A 27658-nucleotide genomic window follows, 5' to 3' on the forward strand; every position below is an offset into this window, starting at 1 on the left:
GGAGAAAGACACTGAATGCCTAAAGGAAATTTCACAAATCAAAAGCACAATGTGAAATTCAGCCTCTAAGGCTGCATATAAAGTAACACTTATCATTTACAGTCTACAACAGAGAAAGTAGAGGATCCCAGCCAATAGCAGATTTCCAAGGGTTGAAATCTCAACTACATAAAGTCAAGGCTTTAGTTGGATAGAGTTGGAACTCTGAGACATGAGAAGGCCATGTACGTAGAGAATATCAAAGCCTCAGATCCCCTTCAACACCCTGGGTCTATAGGAATTTTCTGCCCCTCTCTGTTAGAGGAAGAATCAAAGGGTTCTAGTTTCCCCTTTCATAAGGACAATGCATCATCCTCTAGATTGTACCCCATGCTGCCAAAAGAACCTAATCCCACATCCCCTCCTAGCCACCAAATCAAGATGTAGCATCAAGCCACAGCAGAGCATGGCCAGTCAAGTGCTGGGACTAGAGGAGAAGAAATGGCTATATCCTGAAAAAGCTGCATGATTTAGGCAACATGTGCTAGCAGAAGCCTAGAAATTATGTATGGGGCTGGATTCTGAAGGTGGCAGACCATAGAGTTGCAAGTGGGGAAGGGAGGTGGGGGTGTGGATGAAACAGAAGGTTGTATAATTAAGAGTTTACTGACAGCAATATCCACCCATAGTACAGGGTCTCCTAATCTGGCAAGGACCTCAGAAGGTGGTGCTGGTATACTGATTTTTCAGTATGCTAATTAGAGGGTTCTAATTCTAACTTGGTTGACACTTAGAAGTTTGGAGAGAACACTGACCCACAGTATGTAAAATAGAAATGGAGTAACTGCAGTAGCAGATAGTGAAAGCAGGAATGCTAGATCGGTATCTACAGGAGTTAGAAAATCTACTAGCTGACCATGTTTCATCGGTGGAGTTGGAGGATACTTCTACCAAAATGATAAATTATGTCGGTGAGAGGAGAGCATTAAAACCACTATCAGTGGTTACTTTTCCTCTAGAAGAAAACAGTAGGAGATTCTGTTATAATTGGGCTCAATCGTAGAACTGGGAATTTTAGAATCCCAGAATAATAGATGCCAGGTAGTGGCACTTAACTGTCAGAAATAAAATAAACTCAACATTAGGCTGTTAGAATGAATGCAATGAGCTGCAAGGTTGGTATGGCAAACAGGGACCTGAACCACAAGGAACCATGGAAACAGTTGATAAAACACAGTTTCCCTAGGGGTAATCTAGATGGGCAACCAACAAGGGTATTGTTCAATCCATATAATCAAAAGAAATCAAGAAAGGAGATTAAGGGCACCAGGCCCAATAAAATATTTCAAATGCTTGCTCAGGTTTCAGATCTAAGCCATTTTGCAGATCTGAAATATTGACTAAAGTCCTCAGGAGAAAGGGCCCTGCAAGACTCTAAAATTGGGAGAATATGTAGAAAAATTATCCCTACAGGCCTCAGAGAGATAGACATTTACTCAAGTAACCATATAATAATGAGGAAAAGGGAATACAAAAATATTTCAAAGTTTAGTCACGGGGCCTGAGTTAATGTGATCATCAGTAATGTGAAGAATATAATAAAGGTAATACTCTCTGAGGTTCAGTTTATAGGGAATTCACGAGGTTCCCAGACCATCCAATGTTTAGTTCTCTGGAACCTGGTCCTGAATAAATGGTTGTTCTTAGGATTCCCACATAAATTCCTTCTCCTAATTCATAGATTATGTTGTTGTGAGAAAGGCCACATGGAAGCATCTAAAACTGACATCATCGCACCCCAACCCCATTGGTCAAGTCGGTAAATCAAAAACAATGTTGCATGTTGGAGGGAACGGCAGTGATTAGTGCCACATTTAAAGGTTCAAAGGACAGGAATGATGGCCCCCATTATATTCTAGATGAATTCACTAGTCCAGTAGATGAATTCTGTTTGTTGTGTAGGATATGGATAATTAACATGGGCTCAGATACATGGTGTGTGGCCATTGATCTAACAAATGTTTTCATTTCTATTCCTATTAAGAAGGAGGATAAAAAACAAAGTTGTAGTAATATGGAACAGACAGAAATATACTTTTATGGTCTTGCCCTAGGGCTACATTAACCCTCCTACCATCTTTTATAATATATTTGGAAGTGATCTGGACTGTCTGAATATTTATAGAATAGCACATGTGAGTATACTTTGTGGGTAATATCATGTTAATGGAACTGGCTGAGCGAGAAGTCACAAATATGTGAGAAGTTTTGATTAAATGCACAAACTACAGAGGATAGGAGACAGACCTTATGAAGAATCAGGGTCCAATACAATGGTAAAGTTTTGAGGGGCTCAATGACCTGGGTCATGCTGGATGTCCCCTACAAAACTATTGCATCTCACACCTAAGAGGATTTTGGTGTCATGCAAGCTAAGAAAATAGCACTTTTGAGTCTGTGGCAGAATATCCCACTGGTGGGAATAGTGCCCTGACCTTTAGTAGATGGCACGAAGCTGCCAAACTGGAATGGAATCCAGGGAAGAAAGGTACCCTGCAGCAAGTCCAAGCTGATATGAAAGCAGTTCTACAACTAGGGCCATTGTCATGTGAAACTACTATTTTCACATTTCTGCATGGTCCAGGTTAAAGTAAAGGATGGTTTAAAGGATGGTTGAATAACAACTCTAAAGACAGATATCCCCTGGAGCCATTTGTTTATATTCCAAAGTGGTGTAGAAAAAAACCTAGAGATGATTTCTTCTCCTCCCCGGAGAAGGTTTGTTTATATCCCAGAGCAAAAGTCTCTTCTGGAAAGGAAGAAGGCAGATGTGCCATGATTTCAGAGTTCCTCTTCTATATCGCAACCTCTGTATGTGCCAACTAATATCTGTCCCTCACTGTGTGGCTCAAAGGGGAATTAGGGCCCTGCTAAAATGCTCGGTGAATAAACTGTCTTATCCAGAGGGCTGCAGTTTTTGTTAGTAGCTAGATTGGTAGAAGAAAGACCAGCTAACTCATTAACTTCACAGTAGAATAACATCTCAGATCCTTCACAGTTTCAGACTTAAAAATGTGACCCATCATTTGGGGTGGAAAAAAATATGTTTTATGCAATTTCTGGCAAGTCCTAGTTGGAATTACACAGCATAAATCCTAAAGATTTTGGAACTAGAGAATACTACCTACCTACAGCAGAGAATTAAACACCATTAAAAACAAAACACACACACACACACACACACACACACACACACACACACACTGGGTTGGTTTTTAGCCCCAACAGAGATGCAGATTGTATAGCTGGCTGGCATGAGCCACGAAAGATCATAAAATTGTAGTAAGGAAACAGAAGACTAAGTCTAAAGTTCCAGTGAAGAGCACAGAGTGGGCAATGCTGCCTCTCAATCCCGAGAGATAAGAGAACATGTAGCTCTGCTTGAAAGAAGAAGAGGTTAATCAAGGTCTTCTAGGGAAAACAAAATTTATTTAAATCCAAATTATGCACAAAATATTTTGTAAAGAGTTTTGGGATCTGAAGTCCATTACTAATGGAATTGGAGACTCAGGGAAGGAGTGTAGGAGGAATAGAAGAGGGTGTATGGGTCAAGAAACAGAAACATACAGTGGTATTGATATGAGATAAGACAAAGCACCACTTACCCAAGAATCTACACTTAAATAATGGTTGAAAAAATAAGAATGGGAATAAGATTGATCTTAGGTCCCAAAGATCAGTGCATGATAATGAATGATAGGCATTTGGTCAATGAGATGGTTCATTTTATGTGTCATCTTGACTGACTGAAGGGATGTCCAGATAGCTGGTAAAACATTATTTCTGGGAGTGTCTATGAGAGTGTTTCCAGAAGAGATTAGCATTTGAATCAGACTGAGTAAAGAAGATTCACCTTCCCCAAAGTGTCTGGCATTATCCAATTCTTTGAGGACCCAAAAAAAGAATAAAAAAGGTCAAGGAAGAGTAAATTCTTGTTCTCTTTTTTTTGAGCTGGAACATCCATCTTTTCCTGTCTTCAGACATTGAAGATACTGGTTCTCTGACCTTCAGACTCTGGGACTTACACCAGCAGCCCTCTAGCTTTCAGGCCTCTGGCCTCAGACAGGGAATTTACACCATTGAGTACCCTGGTTCTCTGGCCAGTGAACTCGGTCAGAATTATACCACCAGCTTTCCCGGTCCTCCAGCTTGCTAATGGCAGACCATGGGACTTCTCATTCCCATAATGGAGATAATAAATAATCCCCTCTCATAATATCCACAAAAAGTATTTTATATTAACTATATATATCCTATCAGCTCTGTTCCTCTGGAGAACCCTAACTAATACAATCAGCTTGGGACTTAACAGTCACCAGAATGCAAGGCTGAGCATTAACAGCCTCACAACAGAATGGGGCAATTTTTAAATGGCCAGCGACTGACAGCAGTGACAAGAACATTGGAGGCAGGCATTCCTCTTCTCCCTGAGATGGATAGGAACCCAGCTGGGTATTCTTTTTCCCAACCTGACTGTTTTCAGAAAGAATTAATGAAACTCTAGAAGACTTCCAGGCCCACAGTTCCCTTTTAAGAGCAAATGATTGTCTTGAGCCAGCGTGAGAAAAGCAAACAAACCTCAATTGACTAGATACATTGCTAAAGTAACTATATTTAGGTGAAACTGCAGAGGCCAGTGCAGATGATAATGAAACTAACCCAAGACATTCTTGGGGAGGCTTGAGAGGTCACACAAAGGTGCATAGAGAGGCCAACGTCAGTTGCCCTCATGCTGTATTCTCAATGATACTAGATTATTCTCCTAGGTCTCCCTGAAGCCCATTCTGCTAGAAGATTCCATGTCTGAGGATGGAGCATATACTAACACTCTCAACCCTATTTCCCCATGTGTCCACCCTCATTGTAAAGAAACTGGGTGGCATTTTTCTTATTAGTAAAAGTAATTATGCCATAAGAGCTAACATTTTCTGAAAGCTTAAAATATGCCAAACGCTAGGCTGTGTTTTTTTTTAAGCTTTATCTTCTTCTATACTTAAAGATTTGTTTGGTCCTATTATTAATCTTATTGTCATATAAAGGAAACCAAGGGACAAGGAGGTTAAATAATCACATAAATGGTAAATTGCGCAACTTGATTTCAAACTCAGGTGGGTGACCTCAGAGCCTGTGCACTGCAACCACTAACCATGTTGCACTGTGTTTTTCCTTTCACTGTTTATTTCCATTTTCACTTGGGAATCTCTCTGTTAGGACAGGTGAATGTGTCTAGTGCAGTCAAATATTATGTTTGCTCACGTAGAAATAAATAAAATTGCAAGATAGAGGTAACCAAAAGAAGATAACTGGTTAATGTGAATTGAGCCAATTCATTTAGAAGACAAACAATTTTTTGTTCAGAAGGGCAGAAAGTAGAGAACAATTAACTATCATACTTCAAACCTATAAAATAGAGCACAGGTCAGATGCCACCTTGAACACGTTTAGCCAAGTTGTAAAAACATGCAAGTCTGTTTTGGTACCATAGATACAAAACTTAAATTTCAATTCTAGATTTTATGTTCAATAAAAATGGAACATTTGTCACATATACGCATTTTTTCATATATCAATTTCCATGAACTTTATTTGTCAAATATCATTTATATTTAGATCTCTAGGAAGGAAGTGATTAAAGACAGATTTACAAGTAGGTTTTACCCTGCATTAACTCCTTCTCCTTCCCCATCCTTGAAACCTAGCCACTATTGTTGTGAGGATTCCCAGGCTATAAGGAGATGCCAAGTGTAAGTGTTCCAGCTGCTAATTCCAGTTGAGTATATATGACAAGGCTGACAGGTAAATAAATGGGCACACACTCAGATGATACCAGTCCCCAGGCTACAAGGCTCTTCTCTGAGTGTAAAACCTATCTTCTCATCTTTCAGTTCTCTAATTAAATGTTACTCCCTCACAGAGGTTTTTTTGAACTCTCATATTTAATTAAATTGCCCTTTTATACATTATCATAATACTTTGTGGATTCCCTCCATGATGCATATGGAATATAAGTATAGATCTATTTCTATAGTTATTCATTAAAAATCCTGTGCTCCCCACCCGTAAAGAGGTCAGGAGGGGTTCTTTTTGGTTTGCCCTGTGTCCCTAGTGTTGTAATTCAAATACTTAGGAGACATTCAGTACATATTTGTTATGTAAATCAATTGTTATTCAAATTACTCCAATATTACTTCTAAGGAGCTGAGGCACCAATGTTCTGAGAATTCCTAGATGCTCAGAAAGAGGATTGTGTTTGTTGCCCTAGGAGACTGAAAGGGTAATGGTAGAAGACTGAACAGCCCAATTTTCCATTTTGCATTCCTATTTTAGTTAAGTGTATGTATGTTTGTTTGTTACATAAAGAAGTACCTCATCTGAGCAGATTTTATTGTAAACTCTTCTTCCTTTGGAACATACAAATGACTTCTTTTAAAATGACCTTGCTTCTTTCTCTGCTGTGCTCTAACATCATTTATCATTCAGAGAATGAAGCTACGGTATAAAAGATGAAAAAAAAAAAAAAAGGAGGGAGTCCAGAAGACAAATTTAATTGTAACTAAATGGATGATGGGCTGGGTGACCTAGACCTGGATAGGTTTCAAATTTTCCTACATATGTGTCTCTGCAAAGCTGGAAAAGCCAAGGCTTCCTGATGGAAACAGATGCACATATATAGGCAGCTATATGTGTGGTGCAACTTAATGCCATGCAAAGTAGTGATAAAGACCTTGGAGATCTTTCCCAGGGGCAGCATGTTATAGTAGAAAGAAAAAGGGCTGTGATGTCAACAGAACCTGAACCGGACTCTTTTACTACTTAGCTGTGCCTCATTTCCAAAAGGGGCCTAATGAAATTAGAATTAAATGAAATAATGCATATAAAACACAATATACATTAAGCTCTCAAAAATTTTAATCCTTTTGTCTGATAAATATTAAAGAATCAAATTTATAACAAGCTGTATGTATCTTAACTGAATCAATATAAATATTCTGGCTGTAATATTGTACTATATTTTCACAAGTTGTTACCTTTGGACGAAACTAAGTAAAGAGAAAATGGGATGGCTCTGTGTTGCTTACAGTTCATGTGAATCTATTATTTTAAAACAAAAAGTTTAATTTTAAAAAGTCTAGTGAGAAGGAGAACCTCAGTTCATACAGTGCCACAGCTGATAGAATCTTTAAAAAATTCAATTTTGGGGGGGAGCCTGGGTGGCTCAGTTAATTAAGCGTGCTACTTAGGCTCAGGTCATGGACTGGTGGTTCATGAGTTTGAGCCCCACTCAGGCTCTGTGCTGACAGCTCAGAGCCTAGAGCCTGCTTCGGATTCTGTGTCTCCCTCTCTCTCTGCCCCTCCCCTGCTCCTGCTGCGTCTGTCTCTCTCAAAAATAAATAACAAAAAAAATTTCAATTTTTTACTCACCATTATTTTACAAATTATATAAATGAGTCATTCCACAAGTGTAAGTGTAAAGAAGCTCAATGCTGTTAAGTGACGGGCAACATGTAGCTAGTTATTGATCAAGCAGAAAAAAATGTTGTGTCCTAGTTCCCAGTTGGTTTTATTACCCAAATATAAGTAGATTTTTGAAGAGGAGTCCTTGACATCTAAGTATGCTTTATTGTTCTAACTCTGGGGTTGCTGGATTTGTATCTATAGACTTTTATAGAGATGACTATTTTTTATGAACAATCTTTGTGATTCTTAATATAGAATTTCATGAAATCACTTTATGTTATACATTAGGAAAGAATCTTTTGGCAAATAACCTTGAAATCTCGGAAACAACTTTGAATAACTTGTTTAATAAGATTTCTGGTGTCCATTTTCTGTTGCTGCTTTTAGACAGAAATGCCTTTCAGCGGTTATATGCATTGAGTCTTACCATCTACAGGACAAGAATAATGCTATAGCCAGTAACATATCCATTCTCTTATTTGTTGAAATATAATGAATGGGAAAAATTCAACATTACAAATAGAACACATTGGATGTACTAATTTAAACACTTAACTTGAAACATCATTTAGGGCTAAGAAGGGCTTTGGGTAGTATGTCTTAGCATACCCCAGACATCCCCCCTCTCAAAAGGCCCTATTTCTTTGGCTGTCTTTAATATTGTCATTGTTTTTATTCCTATTGGTTACATCTGGATATAAACATCTCAGAAAAGGGTGTTTGGTTACCACCAGTGTTTTAGATTGCTTCCCAACAGAAGACTAGCTGAAACTAACATCCATCCTAAGGTTATAAAACAGGATAATCAAATTTTGTTGGAGGACACATTAAACCATGGTAAGGAAGGGCTGGTCTTTATGGACCATTACGATTGGACCTAATGCAGTAACACATCTTAGTTAAGGGTAGAGGGTGGTAGAGGGCAGTAAATCAAAATGGGGAGAGAAATATTGAAAAGGTTTCAGAGAAGAACATCTTAGAAATACATTCTACTATTTTACTATTATTATTACTATTTACTATTACTAAATACATTACTACTATTTTATTGTCATATACATAGTAAAATAAAATTCTTTAAAAATGTTAGGTGTGAGTCTCATAAAAACATACTAAAATTATTAAAATTAACATTCAAGTGATGGGATGGGAGGTACAGGATATAAATGTCTTCCCATAAAAATTATTAGTATTATTAAAAGAGAATTGGCTATATTTTTTAATGCACTGTAAGCTCTGATGTTATAATGAAATCTCTTTTTTTCCACTACTTGACTTAAGGTTCCAGCTAGAATAATATAAGTATACTCTTCAATTCTACAAAAACAATTATTCAAATTTCTTTTCTGTCATTTTGGCTATCTATTAGAATAGCCCTACATAAGTGGGTATGTCACCCTGAGCCCTCAAGAGAAGAATCAGGCTTAAAGCAAACAGCATAAATCAGTCTGACATGAAAAACTACATAGTAGTTCATTCTGCTGCCATTTTGGTATAGCTACAATCAAGCCATTGCTTGAATTCTATTTGAATTTACTGTCTTTGGCACTGCATTAGAAAACATGAAAGCATTCTTTAACATTTTCTTTCAAGTATATACAATTCCTTATTATTGAGAATGCCACATCTAAATGAAACAATGTGTGAGGACAAATGATGAATGACACTCATAATATCTTAAAATATGTGGCAATGTTTACCTAATATATTTCTCTGATATGGAGGAAATCTCTACTATGGTGAAAAAATACTTAGGGCATTGCTTTCAGCACTACTTGGTTTCTATAAACCATTTTTTTTAAATCATAAATGGATTAAACCTCTAATGCTACAGAAAAAAAGCAAAACATGATAGTCTTTGTTAACCTTTAACTCCATCTAAGGTTGACCATTAAATCATTATAAAAGTTTACTGGGTATTCTTAAAAGTCTACAGTACCCACAGATCTTACATGCAAGCATGCACACACACACACACACACACACACACACACACACACACTATAGCATACTATTCACATTATTTTGTGACTTACTTTTTTACCCAACAGTCTATACACATTAGATAAATTGTTATCGGTGATATTTAGGGTATTTCCAATTGCTGTTAAAAACATAATGGGATGAGTATCCTTTTACATATTTTTGTATATATGTAAAAATATTATTATGGTAGAGTTTCCTAAAAACATAATGCACTTAATTCATTTTTAACTTTTTAGATATTGCCATATCTCTCTCCAAAGAGGCTAGAAAACATTTACACTCCCATCAGTAGTCAATGAAGATCCATTTTCTTCCACCTCAATTTAAATCTTATAGACCACTTCTGCCCAATAGAATCTTCTGTAATTATGGACATTAGAATGGTCTATAATTATGGACATGTCTTATATCCATGCTAATACAGTAGCCATTAGTTACACATCACAGTTAAACATTTAAAATTTAGCACCAAAATTAAGGAATCAAATCTTAAGTTTCATTTAAATTATTTTTAAATTTAAAAAGCCACATGTGCCTAGTGTCTACATATTGAACAGTGCGGTTATACACTGTTCAATATGAGATGAGATCTGATTTAATTTGTACTTTCTTGTTTGTTCACAAAGTTGATCATCTTTCACACTTTTAAAGTGGTTTGTCGCTTAAATTATTTATCTGATAAATTTTGTATACTGCTATTTTTCTATTGTGTTGTCCTCATCATGATTTGTAAGTAATATTTCTATTGTATGTTTATTTCTACTGGATATTTATTAACATTTAGTCTACTATATAGCTTATAAATCTTTGTTCCAAGTTTTTATTTATTCACATATATTTTGCACAGTAGGTACTATCATGAATTACACATTTTCTTTTCCAGTATAGTATCTCACTGGTAATGACTTGCATATATGACTATTGTGTTTTGTATATTTATTTTGTATTTTGTCACTTAATTTAACTATGAGTATTTTTGGTAATTTCATTAAAATTATATTCTACTAACTTATTTTCTCATTTTGTCTTTTTTTCTCACTCGTCTCCCTCTGGGAATCCCAATTTGTATATGGTGTCTCACATGTCTCTGTTTCTACTCATTTATTTTATTTCTTTTCTGTTTTTAGAATAGATCATCTCTAAAGATCTGTCTTAAATTCCACTTATTCTTTCTTCTGCCATTTCAAATCTTTCATTGAGTCCCTCCAGTAAATTTTTTATCAGTTATTGAGTGAAATATTTCTACTTAATTCTTCTTTTCGCTTATTTCTATTTCTATTCTTAGTTTGAGATATAATTCTCATACTTTCCTCTAATTCTTTATATATGCTAACCTTTAGTTCTTAAAGATATTTGTAACGCTGATTTATAATCTTTGTCTACTAAGTCTCATGTCTGGCTCTTCCTCAGGGGCAGTTCTATTGACTTGTTTCCTCTGTATATACAGTGGATACTTTATTGCAAAGACAGACATTTAAAATAACTAATTTTAGCAACTCTGGAAATCAGATGAAAATTACATGTCTTTCGCTTTCCAAGGTTGTTGGTATTGTTGTTTGTTATTGGTTGGTTATATTTGTATGGCTTTCCTTTTGTTTGTGACTTTCCTGAACTAATTCAGTTAATCTGAATTAGTTAATCCCTGTTATATGCAGCCACTTAAGTACTTGTTTTGTTAGTTTAGTCATAAGCTAATGATTAGACAGATTTTCTTAAATGTTTTGGACAACTAAGTCTCACAGACTTTGTAAGGCTCTTTGTGTTAATGTTTTGGCACATCTTCAACACCCAAGCAGACAATTTACAACTCTGCCTTAACCTTCAATTATTGTTTATGCAGACTCAAAGTCAACCATAGGTGAGAAACAGCCCTCTCAGCTGTTTCTTAGATGTGATCACAGTCCTGCACATGCATCTAGCCTTTTAAATTATCAGGAGATATAGCTAACTTTCCTAACACACAGAAACAGACACAGAGAGTTGGACACAGGAATATGTCCCAAATAAAAGAACAAAACCATAGCAAGAGACCTAAGCAAAATGGATACAAGTAAGATGCCTGATAGAGAATTTAAATTAATGATCATAAAGATGCTCACTGAACTTGAGAGAAGAATGGAGCACAACAGTGAGACCCTTAACAAAGAGATAAAAAAAAGAAGCAATCAGAGATGAAGAACACAATAATTAAAATTAAAAATGCACTAAATAAATAGGAGGCTAAAAGAAGCAGAAGAATGAATCACTGACCTCGAGGACAGAGAAATGTAAAGTAATTAAGCTGAGCAGATGTGAGAAAAACATTATGCAAAATGGGAATAGGGAACTCAGCAGTTCCATCAAGTGTAATAACATTTGCATGATAGGTATCCCAGAAGAATAAAAGGGAAAAGGGGGTCAGGAAATTTATTTAAAGAAATAATAGCTGAAAACTTTTCTAATCTGCAGAAGAAAACAGATATCCAGATCCAAGAGGAAAGAAATACCTAAATGAAATCAACCCAAGGAGGTCCACACCAAGACGCATAGTAAATAAAATTGGCAGAAAGAGAATTTTAAAAGCAGCAAGAGAAAAAAACACAATTATATGCAAGGAAAGCCTCATAAGGCTATCAGTGGATTTTTCAGCATAAACTTAGCAGGTCAGAAGGGGATGGCATGATATATTCAAAGTGCAGAATGGGAGGGAAAAATCTGCAGCCAAGAATTCTCCATCCAGCAAGGCTATCATTCAGTTTAGAAGGAGAGATAAAGAGTTTCTCAGACAAACAAAAGCTGACGGAGTTCATGGCCATGAAACCATCCCTGCAAGAACTGTTAAAGGTGACTCTTTGAGTGGAAAGGAAAGACCATAAGTAAGAGTGAGGAAAGTAGGAAACAGGAAAGCAGTAAAAATAAATTTATCTTAAAAAATCAGTCAAGGGATTCACAAAATAAAAAAAATGTAAAATATGACACCATATACCTAAACTATGGAGGAGGGAAAGAATAAAGAATAGTTCAAACTTAAGTCACCATCTATTTAATACATACTGCCATATGCAGTAGATGTTATGTACAAAGCTAATGGTAACCACAAATCAAAAACAAGTAATGGATATGCAAAAAACAAAGAGAAGGAAACCCAAATGTATTGCTAAAGAAAGCCAGCAAACTGAAAGAGAGGAAGAGAAGAAAGGAATGGAGAAGAACTACAGAAGCAACCACAAAACAAATACCAAAATGGCAAAAAATACATGTTTATCAATAATTACTTTGAATGTAAATGGACTAAATGCTCCAATCAAAAGACATAGGGTGATGTAATGGATAAAAATACAAAATCCATCTATATGCTGCCTACAAGAGACTCATTTCAGCCCTAAAGACACATGCAGATTGAAAGTGAGGAGATGGAGAAACATTTATCGTGAAAATGGATGTCAAAAGAAAGCCAGAGTAGCAATACTTAAATCAGACAAAACAGATTGTTTTTGAGAGGGTGTGTGTGTGCACATGAGTGGGGGAGGGGTAGAGGAGAGGGAGAGAGAGAATCTTAAGCAGGCTCCATGCCCATCACAGAGCCCAACACACGACTGTCTCACCACCGTGAGATCATGACTGAAGCTGAAATCAAGAATCTGATGCTTAACCACTTAGGGCCCCCAAGGCTTTAAAACAAAGAATGTAACAAGAGACAAAGAAGGACACTGTATAATAATAACGGGGATAATCCAAGAAGAAGATATAAAAATTATATTTATGCCCCCAACATAAAAGTTCATAACAAAAAAGAACTAATCTATAATAATAGAATAATAAATAGTAGGAGACTTTAACACCGGACTTATATCAATGGACAGATCATCCAAACAGAAAATCAACAAGGGTACAATGGCTTTGAATGACACACTGGACTGCTGGATTTAACAGATACATTCAGGAAATTCCACCCTAAGACAACAGAATAAACATACTTTTCAAGTGTACAAGGAACATTCTTCAGAAAAGACCACATATCAGGTCATGAAACAAGTCTCAACAAATTTAAAAAGATGAAAGTCATACCATGCATCTTTTCCGACCATAATACACTATGAAACCAGAAATCAACCATAAGAAAAATATATGAAAAGAGCACAAATACATGGAAGCTAAACAACATCTTACTAAACAATAAATAGGTCAACCAAGAAATCAAAGAAAAAATAGAAAACCTTAAGGAAATAAATGAAAATAAAAATACAATGATCCAAAATCTTTGCAATGCAACAAAAGTGGTTCTAAGAGAGAAGTTTATAACAATACAGAGCTACCTCAAGAAACAAGAAAAATCTCAGTCTCACCTTACACTTAAAGGAGGTAGAACAACAACAAACAATACACAAAAACAGCAGAAGGAAGGAAATTATAAAGATTAGACAAGAAGTAAATGATATAGAAAGTAAAAAGCAATAGAACAAATCAATGAAACCAGGAACTGGTTCTTTGAAAAGATCAACAAAATTGAACCTCTAGCCAGACATACCAACAGTGAGAGAGAGAGAGCGAGACAGTGAGAGAGCGAGAGAGAGAGAGCGAGAGGGAGAGCGAGAGGGAGAGCGAGAGGGAGAGCGAGAAGGCCCAACTAAACAAAATCATGAACAAAAGAGGATAAATAACAAACAACAACTGTAGCAGAATATTGTGAAAACCTATATGCCAACAAACTGGACAACTTAGAAGAAATGCATAAATTCCTCAAAACATATAGACTACCAAAACTGAAGCAGGAAGAAACAGAAAATTTGAACAGACTGATTACCAACAATGAAATTGAATCAGTAAGAAAAAAAAATAAAACCTCCCAACAAACAAAAGTGTAGGCCTAGTCAACTTCACAGGGGAATTCTAGCTAACATTTAAAGAAGAGTTAATACCTGTTCTTCTCAAAATTTTCCAAAAAAAAAAAAAAAAAAAAATAGAAGGGGAAGAAAAACTTCAAAATTCATTCTATGAATCCAGCATTACCCTGATATCAAAACCAGATAAAGACACTACAAGAAAGGAAAACTACTAGCCAATATCTCTGATGAACACAGATGTAAAAATCCTCAATAAAATATTAGCAACCTGAATCTAGCAATGCATTAAAAAATTCATTCAGCAATATCAAGTGGGGTTTATACCTGGGAATACAAAGGTGATTCAATAATTGCCAATCAATCAAGGTGATATATCACATCAATAAGAGAAAGGATACAAACTGTATGCTCATTTCAATACATTCAGAAATAGCATTTGACAAAGTACAATGTCCACTGATGATAAAGCCCTCAACAAAGCACGTTTAGAGAGAACATACCTCCATAATAAAGGAATTATATGAAACATCCACCACTAACATCGTCCTCAGTGGGGAAAAACAGAGCTTTTGCCCTAAAGTCAGGAACAAGACAAGGATGTCCACCCACACCACTTTTATTCAACATAGCACTGGAAGCCCTAGCTCCAGCAATCAGACAACAAAAAGAAATAAAAGGCATCCAAATTGGTAAGGAAGAAGTAAATCTTTCACTATTTGCAGATAACATGATACTATATAGAGAAAACCCTAAAGACTCCATCAAAAACTAGTAGAACTGATAAATTCAGTAAAGCAGGAGGATACAAAATCAATGTACAGAAATCTCTTGAATTTCTAAACACTAATAATGAAGCAGCAGAAAGAGAAATTAAGAAAACAGTTTCATTTACAATTGGACCAAAAATAATCAAATACCTAGGAATAAATCTAACCAAAGAGGTGAAAGACTGGTACTCTGAAAACTATAAAGCACTGATGAAAGAACTTGAAGATAACACAACGAAATGGAAAGACACTCCATGCTCATAGATTAGAAGAACAAAGATCATTAAAATGTCTATGCCAGCCAAAGGAATCTACAGATTTAACGTAATCCCTATCAAAATGCCAACAGCATTTTTCACAGGACTATAACAAATTATCCTAAAGTTTGTATGGAATCACAAAAGACTCCAAATAGCCAAAGTAATCCTGGAAAAGAAAAACAAAACCGCAGGTACCACAATTCCAGACTTCAATTATATCACAAAGCTGTAGTAATCAAAAGAGTACGGTACTTGCACAAAAATAGACACATAGATCAACAGAACAGAATAGAGAGCCCAGAAATAAACCCAGAATTATATGGTCAATTAATCTTTGACAAAGGAGGCAAGAATATGCAATGGGAAAAATATAGTGTCTTCAACAAATGGTGTTGGGAAAACTGGACAGCTACATGCAAAAGAATGAAATTGGACCATTTTCTTACAACATACACAAAAATCAACACAAAATGGATTAAGGATGTAAATGTGAGAGCTGATACCATAAAAATCCTAGAAAAGAGCACAGGCAGGGATTTTTGACACTGGTCATAGCAACATACTTCTAGATATGTCTCTTTAGGCAAGAGAAACAAAAGCAAATATAAACTCTTGGAACTACATCAAAATAGAATGCTTCTGCACAGCAGAGGAAACAATCAACACAAGGAAAAGAAAACATACTAAATGAGAGAAGATATTTACAAATGACATATCCAATAAAGGATTAGTATCCAAAATATATAAGGAACTTATAAGACTCAACACCAATCAACAAATAATCTAATTTAAAAAGGGGCAGAAGACAAGAGCAGACATTTCTCCAAAAAAGACACACAAATGGCCAACAGAAACATGAAAAGATGCTCAACATCATTCATCATCAAGGAAATCAAATCAAAACCACAATGAGATATCACTTTGCACCTGTAAGAATAGCTAAAATTAAAAACTCAAAAACTCAAAAAAATGTTGTGAAGAAACAACAAATGTTGGCAAATGCACTGCTGGTGGGTATGCTATGGTGCAGCCACTGTCGAAGATGGTATGGAGCCTCCTCAAAAAATTAAAAATAGAACTACCCTGCAACCCAGGCATCATACTACTGGGTCTCTACCCAGTGAATACAAAAACCGAATACTAATTTGAAGGGTATATGCACCTTTATGTTTATTGCAGCATTTTTTACAATAGCCAAACTATAGAAGCAGCCCAATTGTCTATTGATAGATGAATGGATAAAGAAGATGTGGTATACATACAATGGAATACTATTCAACCATAAAGAAAAATGAAATCTTGCCATTTGCAATGACAAGAGAAATAAGCCACTCAAAGAAAGATAAATGCCATATAGTTTCACTCATATGTGGAATTTAAGAAACAAAACAAACAAACAAACAAAGGAAAAAAAAGAGACAAATCAAAAATCAGACTCTTAACTATAGAGAATAAATAGATGGTTACCAGAGGGGAGGAGGATGGGGGATGGATGAAATAGAATTAAAAGCACACTTATCTTGATGAGAACTGAGTAATAAATGAAACTGTTAAATCACTATATTGTATACCTAAAATTAATATAACACTGTATGTTAACTACCCTGGAATTTAAAACAAATAAATTTCTTTGTCAACTTTCTATGAGCTCCATATCTTCATCTCAGGAAGTCATGATTTGAAATAACTGTCAATGATTGTTTTAGACACATACCCTGTGGATATGGCTAGATTAGCACAGAGCATGGAGTTTTTCAGACAGCTTCTATAAAGAAAGTTCTGAGCCCCTGTTCCCCTCTCCAATGACTTCTATGCTAGTGGTTTCACAGCTACCATGGTTGCAGTTGCAAGTCTGCTTTTAATGCTACCACAGAAATGGTGAGATGGGAATGAGAATAAGACATGTAAAATATCATAAAGTTCACGCTTTTTACCAAGATTCAATGGTTTTTCTAAAATAAACTTCTGGGGAGCCTGGGTGGCTCAGTCGGTTAAGCGTCCGACTTCAGCTCAGGTTGTGAGTTCGAGCCCCATGTCTGGCTCTGTGCTGACAGCTCAGAGCCTGGAGCCTGCTTCAGTTATTTTTAACTCCTCTGTGGTTACCTCTGTGTCTCCCTCTTTCTCTGCCCCTCCCCTGCTCGCACTGTGTCTCTCTTTCTCTCTCAAAAATAAATAAACAATAAAATATTTTTAAATAAATTTCTTCTAACTGTTGAATGTTTTTAGTTAGCTTCCAGGTTTCTAAAAAAATTTAATTTTGATAATTTTTCCTGTTGTTTCTACTTCTTTTATGAAGGAATGGTCTTGGAGGGCTTTACTTCACCATTCTGTCAATGCTTCTCCCTCTTCCTTTCATTTTAAATTTTTTTTTAGATATTTATTTTTGAGAGAGAGAGAGACAGACAGAGGGTGAGTGGGAGAGGGACAGAAAGAGAGGGAGATTAAGAATCCCAAGCAGGCTCCAGGCTCCAAGCTGTCAGCATGAAACGTGATACAGGGCTCAAACCCACAAACTGCAAGATTATGACCTGAGCTGAATTCAGATGCTTAACCGACTGAGCCACCCAGGCGCCCTATCCCTCTTCCTTTCATTTTTTTTTTTAAACAATTATAGAAGAAGGTGAGGAAGGTATGTATATATATTATATATATATTATATTATAATTATATTATAATATATATTATATATATTATTATATATAATATATATTATATATTATATAATAATATAATATATATATAACAATATATATAATAATATAATATATAATATATATTATTATATAATATATAATTATATTACATATATTCAAGGTGAAAACATTAATGGCACCAATTGGACATCCATGTGCTAAAAAACAAATCCAGACACAGACCTTACACCTTTCACAAAAATAAACTTAAAATGGATTATGACCTAAATGTTGTTAAACACAAAACTGTAAAACCTGTAGAACATAAATAGGAGAAAACTTAGATGATGTTGATGGAATTTAGATACAATATCAAAGGTATGATCCATAAAAAAAATCACTGATGAGCTAGATTTCATTAAAATAAAAAATTTCTGCTCTGTGAAGGATGTTGTCAAGAGAATGAAAAGATAAGCTACAGACTGGGAGAAAATAGTTGCCAAAGACATATTTAATATAGGACTGATATCCAAAATATACAAAGAACTCTTAAAACTCAAAAATAAGTAAACAAACCACAAAATAAATAATGAGCCAAAGACCCTACTAGATACTTCACTAAAGAAAATATGCAGATAGCAAGTATGCATCTGAAAAAGTGCTCCACATCATGTATCATCAATCAAGGAAATGTAAATTAAAATGAGATACCACAACACACCTATTAGAATGACTAAAATCCTGATTGCTGACACCACCAAATTCTGATGAAGATATGGAGCAACAGGAACTCTCATTTATTGCTGGTGGGAACGCAAAATAATACAGCCACTTTGGAAGACAATTTGATCATTTCTTATAAAATATCATATTTTTATAATGTAATCCTGTAATTGTGCTTGCTGGTGTTTAGTCAAAGGAGCTGAAAACTTATGTCCATACAAAAATCTACACACAAGTATTTATAGCATCTTTATGTTTAGTTTTGTAACTTGGAAACAACCCAGGTACCCTCCAACGGTAAATGATAAAGATGTACATCTAGACAATAAAATACTATTCAGTATTTAAAAAAAGGAAGGAAGAAAGGAAGGGTGGGGAGGGAGGGAAAGAGCTATCAAGCCATGATAAGACATGGAAGTACCTTAAATGCATATTACCAAGTGAAAGAAGCCAATCTGAAAAATCTACATATGGTGTGATTCTAACTATGTGACATGTTGGAAAAGACACAACTAGGGAGATAGTAAAAATGTCAGTGGTTGCTAGAGTTTGGGAAGGAGGAGGGATGAATGGGTAGACCATGGAGGATTTTTAGAGAAGTGAAAATACTCTGTATGATACTATAATGATATATACATACCATTCTACATTTGGTAAACTCATGGGAGGTACAACCAAGAGTGAACCCTGATGTAGACCATGGCTTTAGGATGACAATTATGTGTCAATATAGGTTCATCAATTATCACAAATATATCTCTCTGGTGGGGATACTGATGATGGGGAGGCTTTGTAAGTGAGGAGGCAAGGAGTACATGGGAGCTTTCTGCACTTTTGTCTCAATTTTGCTGTGAATCTAAAGCTGATAACAAAAAGTCTTTAAGTATGAAAAAATATTAATGGCAATAGGTGTTTTATTTTGATGACATATGAAGTAATTATGGTGTTTGTGTTGCAAAAAACATGCTTTTGAAATCGAAAGATGTAGAGGGAGAAATAAAGCTATAATGGTCAAGGCTTTAACATACTACTCTCAGAAATAATTATACATAGCCTAACTTTATATAGTATTGTAGTTTAATATTATAACTAGGTTCAGAAATCTTTACATCTTGGGACGCCTGAGTGGCTCAATCAGTTAAGCATCAAACTTTAGCTCAGGTCATGATCTCCAGGTTCAAAAGTTTGAGTCCCACATCAGGCTCACTGCTGTCAGCAGGGAGCTCGCTTCAGATCCTCTGTCCCCCTCTTTCTCTGCTCCTCCCAACTCGCACTGTCAGATCCTCTGTCCCCCTCTCTCTCTCTGCTCCTCCCCTACTTGCACTCTGTCTCTCAAAAATAAAACATTAAAAAAATCTAACTTAAAAAAAGAAATCTTTACATCTGACAAAAATTATAATTTACAGTCTTTTTAAAAGTCTTATAGAACAATTACAAAAATCTTTTCGACTACGAAGAAAATCTCTAAAAATTATCCTAAGTAGAATTTCAATGCATTACATTTTCTGAGCACAATAAATCTCTAGTTTAATGGGGAAAAAAGACAGAGAAAGTAGTAAAATAAACCTACTTAATTTGAAACAAACAAACAAAAAAGCACTTTTCTAAATAACTTGTAGGTTAAAGACAAAATCAAAACTGAAAAAAAAAGATTTTCAAAGATATGACATTTTATCTCTTCAAATAGCTACTATTCTTTTTTGGATACATTAATTTGTTGAAATTCTCTAAGGATACAAATTTCAAACAAAACCTTTCTTTTTATACCTCCTCTTTCTTAAAAGCAGATTTTGACAGTACAATATTATAACATCCATAATCACATTTCCCAGAGGCAACTGCTTTTTCCACTTCAATTTTGTGCTATGCTGATGGCTATCTCCTTAACTGTGAATAAACTATTTATATCTCTATTTTATGGATTAACAATTTTAGACATTGTCTATTGTCTCCTTTCAAAAGATCAGGATTTGCTCACATTACTTGTCATGTCTTTTTTATCTTTGTCATTTTACACTAGATATTTTATTTTTAACTCCTCTGTGGTTACCTTCATATTTTTTTTTTTGATAGAGAGAGAGAGAAAGAGAGAGAGAGAGAGAAGGAGGGAGAATCCCAAGCAGGCTCCACTCCCAGTGTGGAGCCCAACACAGGACTCAATCCCACAACCTTGTGATCATGACCTGAGCAGAAATCAAAGTCAGACACTCGGCCAATTATCCACTCTGGCGTTCCTTAAATAATATCTCTAAGCTTATGTTTGTTATGACAATATATGACTTTAGACCAGGAGCTCAAGTACCCACTATGTAATGGGAGGATATTATTGACCCTACAGCTTAATTTTCTTGTCTCAAGCTTCCATGTAGACACTTTCATTATTATGTCAAAAGGATAATAATATTACATTTAATTTCTCTGTGCTTAGTCATAAGTTTGATCAAAGTGTTCAAAACTAACAAACTGTAGTTTCATTATTATGTCTATGTATTGGTCACTCCTGAATCAAGTACGGTATTAGATTTACCCTTTATTTTTGATAGGCATAATGCATGGACCCCTGGTACTCTGAAACATCAAGTTCAAATAGATTCTTTACTCTTATATTTCTTTGACATCTCAAAATCATGCCACGTTTTAACTTTGTTTAATATTAAGACCATTTTTTGTGCAGCCTTTGATTTTTTCCTGGTATTTTTTAATTATCCTCCTTTTTGTTGTTAACAAAAAAATATCTTTTTTGCAACATATCCTCAAAAGTATCCAGTCTTATATATTATCAAGGAAGAACTAATATGATTAATATTGATGTTGGCAGAGGGTTTTATGGTCCTTATGTACATATGTTTCTTTATGGGTCTTCTTTCTTAAAAAATAAAAAAAAAATACAATCTCTGGACTGCATAAGGAAGGCTTATGAATTTTAGGTTTTTGTTTTAGAACACTCATGGGCAGCTCTAAGCCAGGCACACTGACCCTCACCTCACCCCCCAATAAAACGATTTGTATTTGTTTCTGCCATCTTGGGAACTGCTAATTGGGCACCTCTTTAAATTAAATTTTGGGTTGAACTTTTTTGAGTCCCACAGGCATTGTGGATTCAAAATTCTATTCCATGCCTCTATTGTCTAGCTTCTGATTACTCTGCTCAATTTTGAACATCATGTGTCATTTAAATATGACTCTTAAAAAGAGTAAAAAATTATGTTTTTTGTCTTTAAAAGAGGAATTTATATAATCGATATGTTTAAACTTTTTGCTGCCATCTTGTTGTTCATGTTCTTGAATGCTTTTTTTAAAAAAACTTTTCTGTGTTTAATCTAACTTTGTTACTTCTTTCTCTCTAATGAATTGTAAATTCTATATCTTATTTGTATTATTCTGTTAGTTATCCTTAAATTTGGAACAAAGTATTTCAATCCATTTTTCCTCAATGCCAAGAATTGATCATTTGAATTTCGATACATTATTAAAATTGTTTATTACATTGTGGATCATCTGTTTTATGAATTCTCTTTTGAGAATTGCATTAAATTTTGGAGTAGCATCCTCAATAATTATTTAGTTAACTGAACATTTTTCTGGCCTTTCTGCTTATCGTTACTTCTTGAATCCAAAACTTTCCTCTTCCTTGGTTGTAGTTATCTTTTTTCTGATATTGTGTTCTCTAACCAAGTGTATGGGTGCCATCACTAGCTAAATAATGGCTGCAGAAATACAACCATGCTCAAGTCTTACTTAAAATTCAACTATAAACCCTACATAGGCTCTTAATGCTTGTCTGTAATCATACTACATTTTCCTATTCTATTCATTCTTATATTCCTCTATATCTGTGCTATCCAATGAAGCAGCCACTATCCACATGTGGACATTTAAATTTAAACTTAACTAAAATTAAAGTAAAAAAAAATATTGTTCCCAGCTTCACTAGCTATGGCTAGTGTCCAATCACCATATGGTGATAGTGGCCACACAACTAAAATGAATAATGGTCCCCCCAACGTTATGTCCACACCTAATCCCTAGAACCTGTAACTATGTTACCCTACAAGGCAAAAGGGGCTTTACAGATGTAATTAAGTTGACACTGAGATAGGGATATTAGTCTGCATTTATACCGGTGGGCTCAATATAATCAGAAGGATCCTTAAAATTGGAAGCAGGAGGCAGAGGAAAAGATCAGGGTAATGAGATCTGAGAGGAATCAATAAGCCTCACTGGCTTAGAAATTTCATGAAGGGAGCAAAGCCAAAGAATGCAGGTGATTTCTAGAAGCTAGGACAGGTGCATTCTCTATTAAAGCCTCCAGGAAGGAATTTTATTCTGTCCACACTTTGATTTTATCCCAGTGAAACTGTGCTGGACTTCTGACCTACAGAACTTCAGGATACTAAGCCACCAAATTTGAGGTTAAGTTGTTATGGTAGAAATATAAGACCAACACAGCTTCCATATCAGATAGTGCAGACAAGAATATTTCTATCATTGCAGAAAGTTGCTTTGGACGGCATTGATTTATACAAATTTAAATAATCGAAGTTGTGGGAAATGGAACTCTCATTCACTTCCTGTAGTCTTCTATTGTTTACATATGCTCATTTGTTTGGGCATAGCATGCCCAAAACTGAATTCCTGATTTCCTCCATTGTAGTCTTACTTACATAGTTCTCACTTTAGTTATTGGATATTATACAATTTTTAATTTATCAGGAAAAACAGGAATCATTTTTATTTCTCTCATAACATTTGTAGAACCTATCAGGAATGTTGTTCACCCTACCTACAAAATATATCTTGAATGTAATGATTTCTGTCACTTCCATTACTACCATTCTCTTTCAAACCACCATCATCTTTAGTCTTGAGTACTGTAATAGTCCACTCTATTAGTCAAGGTCCAGTGGAATAAGAAAACCTACTTTGGGGTATTAATAGAAGCCAATTAGTTACAAAAAATCTTAGAATATCTGAAAGAACAAACAAAAGAGTTTAATTAATCCAGGTGATAGTTATTACAGACAGCTGCTACCCCACCCCTAAAGTTAGTTTTATTGGAACCCAAGATCCAAGACTACCCAAATAAAGTGGCTACAAGAGCGGTCTGCCCAGCAAGGACTAGACAAAGGAATATGTGCAACAGACACTAGAAGCGCAAACCAGAACCAATTAAGAGAGGGAGCAATACCCTAGTTCTTCTTTCTTTCTGCCTTTAAATTCATGACAGTGCTTCTCTTTATTCAAATTCAGCTTTGAAACCTGTTAGCATCGTAACCTGGGAAGTCTACTTCTCAAGGATTAGACTTCTAATATATAAATCTGATCAGAGGAGGTACCAGGAATAGATTTGAAAAAAAAGAACATACTTCCTAATTTGGCCCCCAGCTTCCATTATATAGCTATCTATCCACTACCACTCTCCAACACACATGTTCTATTCCAACAGAGTAGGCAAAGTGATCCTATTATAAATAAAAACAAATCATTTCAGTCTGCTGCTCACAATTCTGTAATTGGCTTCTCATATCTCAGAATAAAAGTCAAAGTCATTATTGTAGCCTACAACTTCTTTATGACCTGCTCCTTCCCTGCCCTTTGCCTCTTTGACCTATTCTTCTCCTTTCTCCCCCGCAACTCAAATTTCTCCAGCCGCAGTAATCAGCCGGCTGTTCCTAGAGGACATGAATCTCTCCTAACTTGACCTTTCTAACAGCTCAGATTCTCTTCCCCTGATATCCTCATCTGCTTCAAAATATCATATTTTCAGGCTGAAGAGTGATCCTTGGTTATTAGAGCTATGTGATTAGAACAGTGAACATTACTACATTGTAAAAGAACGGAACTGAGAGTTCTGTGTAGTGCCCACTGCTTTTACTGATGCTATTGACTCCTTTATTATATTAAACTATGCTAACTTAACTCACCTTTGTTGTTTTCTTCTCTGATTTGATATCTCATAAAAAAACATTACATTATTAACAAGGTAATAACTGTAAAAGGAATTGAACAAGCAAATGATTATTCAGATGTCACCTCAGAACATTTTTGTTGTTGATGTTGTTCAGTACAGTTCATTTCATGGTTCAATTCAGCACAGTATCTTGCTTGAACAAATAATAGAGGAGAATGCAGTAGACTAAAGCAACAATTTCATTATTATACCAAAAACAAGTGCTATCTGAATGACTCATAGATTTGACAGATTTTCAACATGAAGAAGCTAATCTAGTAGAACAGTCTTGATTGTAGGTCTTTCTCATCTCTTTCTCTTGTCTCAAGGATATTTTTATTAAATGCTGCCCGAAGCATACAATTGCATGCTGCTACATTTTAGAAATATCTTGTTTTTTTCTCAATAAAACAAACAACAAAAACAATACACGATTTAGAAGTACAATCTGCTGACAAAGCAGAGATTAATGTGTATATACTTCTCTGCCTCATACCTGCCCCACACCACACCATATAAGCGATCCCTTACCTGAATGCAATATTAGCTAAATTGCCGCCCTTGATCAAGATCGGTTTTTCCAGTGTTGATCTGCAATCAATCTTCCTGGCCAACGGCAAACATGGCACTTTGCAAAAGTGATCACAATCCTCGCTACTTTCTGTATCCATGCCCTTTTCAAGGTGATTTTCAGCTCTTCCCCTTAAAAGGTAGAGGCTATTTTCTCATCTGTATACCTGCCCTGGCCTAGTGAAGACAATGTGGTAGAAGTGACGGTGTGCCGTTTCCAAGCCGACATCTCCTGAGGCTTTGCATGTAACCATATATTTCAGAACTCTGCCACTACCGTGTGTGCAAGGCCAGGCTAAAGTCTGCTGAAGGTGAGAGACGTCCAAATGAAGACAGAAACTGTCCCAGCTGAGTCAATCCTGGACAGCCAGCCCCCAATCAACCCAGCAGCAGACCATTCACACATAATTAGCCTAGAACAACCACGCAGTTGATCGCAGCCCAAATTGTTAATCTGAAGATAAGTGAGCTGAATGAATAGTTGTTGTTGTAAGTCTCTGTGGGGATTGATTGGTACATGGCAGCTGTTAGGTAGTCTTTTTTTTACCTGGCAAATGAAAAAAAAAAAAGTTCCCGATTTCATCTCAAATTATAAGTTGGCTTTTAATTGGAAGAAGAAGCAATTCTCTTTTAGGTACCACAAATTATAAAAAAACAAACAACAACAACAACAACAAAAACAAAAAACAACTTGTTATTGCCCCACAGTGTCTCCTCACTAGATAGACCATGACTCTACATGCAGGTGGCTGTCAAGAAGTCACCCCGGTGGCGGTAGAGGGAGTCCCTCCCCATAGAGCAGAGTTGCTGTTAGAGCAGAACTATTACTGCCAAAGCCGCTGAGGCCATGAGGACCAAATCTCCAAAGTTAATCATTGTAACAGCTAACCTTTGCTTGATTGAATCATCTCTTCTGTGAAAAAGGAGGCTAAAATCCTTCACACACAATTGAAGGAAGAATTCAAACTGAAGAAAGAATTCATAAATCAAACACCAGAGCGAGGGCTCAGCTAATTTGGCAATACTGAATAGGGAGGGAAGTCACTTCAACACAGTCCTCAGACCTGAATATAACTGTTGTCGTGGCTACAACTTGGGGAAGGGTAGGAGAACCATCCTGATACATTCTGCCAAAAAATGGACTGTGTGAATTTAAATCTCAGTAGCAAGAGCCTAAGCAGAAAGCAGACAAAAATAATGAAATAAGATATGAAAAACAGAATTAACAATCTTCATCTAAAAGAATTTCTGTGCAGAAAAATTTTTTGCCATGTACTTCCTCAAGTCTGATGGATTCACCTCTGCCCTAATAAGTCCCCACAAATTCATTACTTGCCTTTTCCCCCCCAGGCTCTTTTCTGTCTCTTCCTAATTTATCATTAGATTTTCAGGTTAAATGCTGATTTTTTTTTTCTTCAGGAGAGACTTTGTCCTTTTTAAATTAATTTCTGATAGTGAAACTATTCTATGAGTATAATTCCATTTGAACAAACGAGCTAAATCAGATCCTTTTAAAAACTTTAAGAAAGCTCCACCCACTGACTTCCTGTTATGTATTACAGGTCAGGAGTGTGTCACCTGAACATTCACAGTTTAAAAAGCAATTGACGGGGCGCCTGGGTGGCTCAGTCGGTTAAGCCTCCGACTTCGGCTCAAGTCATGATCTCGCGGTCCGTGAGTTTGAGCCCCGCATCGGGCTCTGTGCTGACCGCTCAGAGCCTAGAGCCTGTTTCAGATTCTGTGTCTCCCTCTCTCTCTGACCTTCCCCCGTTCATGCTCTGTCTCTCTCTGTCTCAAAAATAAATAAACGTTAAAAAAAATAAAAAAAATAAAGGAAGGATTGATTCTTTCCAAAGGGTCATTCTTATAAAAAAAAAAAATAAAATAAATAAATAAATAAATAAATAAATAAAAAATAAAAAGCAATTGACTTTCTCTAGCAAGGTGGTATAAATCCATTATGTAATATAAAAATAGCAACACTGATCATTAAACTATAGGAAAATAAAATAAATGAATATATACATACATGCTTGTGTTTGTGTGTGTGTGTGTGTTTAGCATGGTTCCCTATGATAGATAAAAATTGCCTCAGTTTAGGTCTCATCATGGCTATTAGTCTTAGGCATTTATAGTTCACTTTTATACTATTGTATCAAGTGAAAAATCTTTTTTTAAGGAAAACATATCATTACCTCACATAGGTCTTGCTAATTTTGCAATATGCTAAATTGGACTTTTGCCTTTTAAATTAATGTACTTCAAAATAAAATTAGAATCAAATGATGAAACTAAGAATCTTAGAAGTCATTTGGTGAACATCACATCTTTTGGTGAATGTCACACCAATCAGTCTCCATCAAGAGGCTGAAAGTCTGAGATCAGGGTGCTACCAGGGTTGGGTTCTGATGATGGCCCTCTTCTGGAAAAGAAAAGTTGCAGACTATTG

This window comes from Acinonyx jubatus, chromosome B1, assembly GCF_027475565.1.
Source record: "Acinonyx jubatus isolate Ajub_Pintada_27869175 chromosome B1, VMU_Ajub_asm_v1.0, whole genome shotgun sequence".
NCBI lineage: Eukaryota > Metazoa > Chordata > Mammalia > Carnivora > Felidae > Acinonyx > Acinonyx jubatus.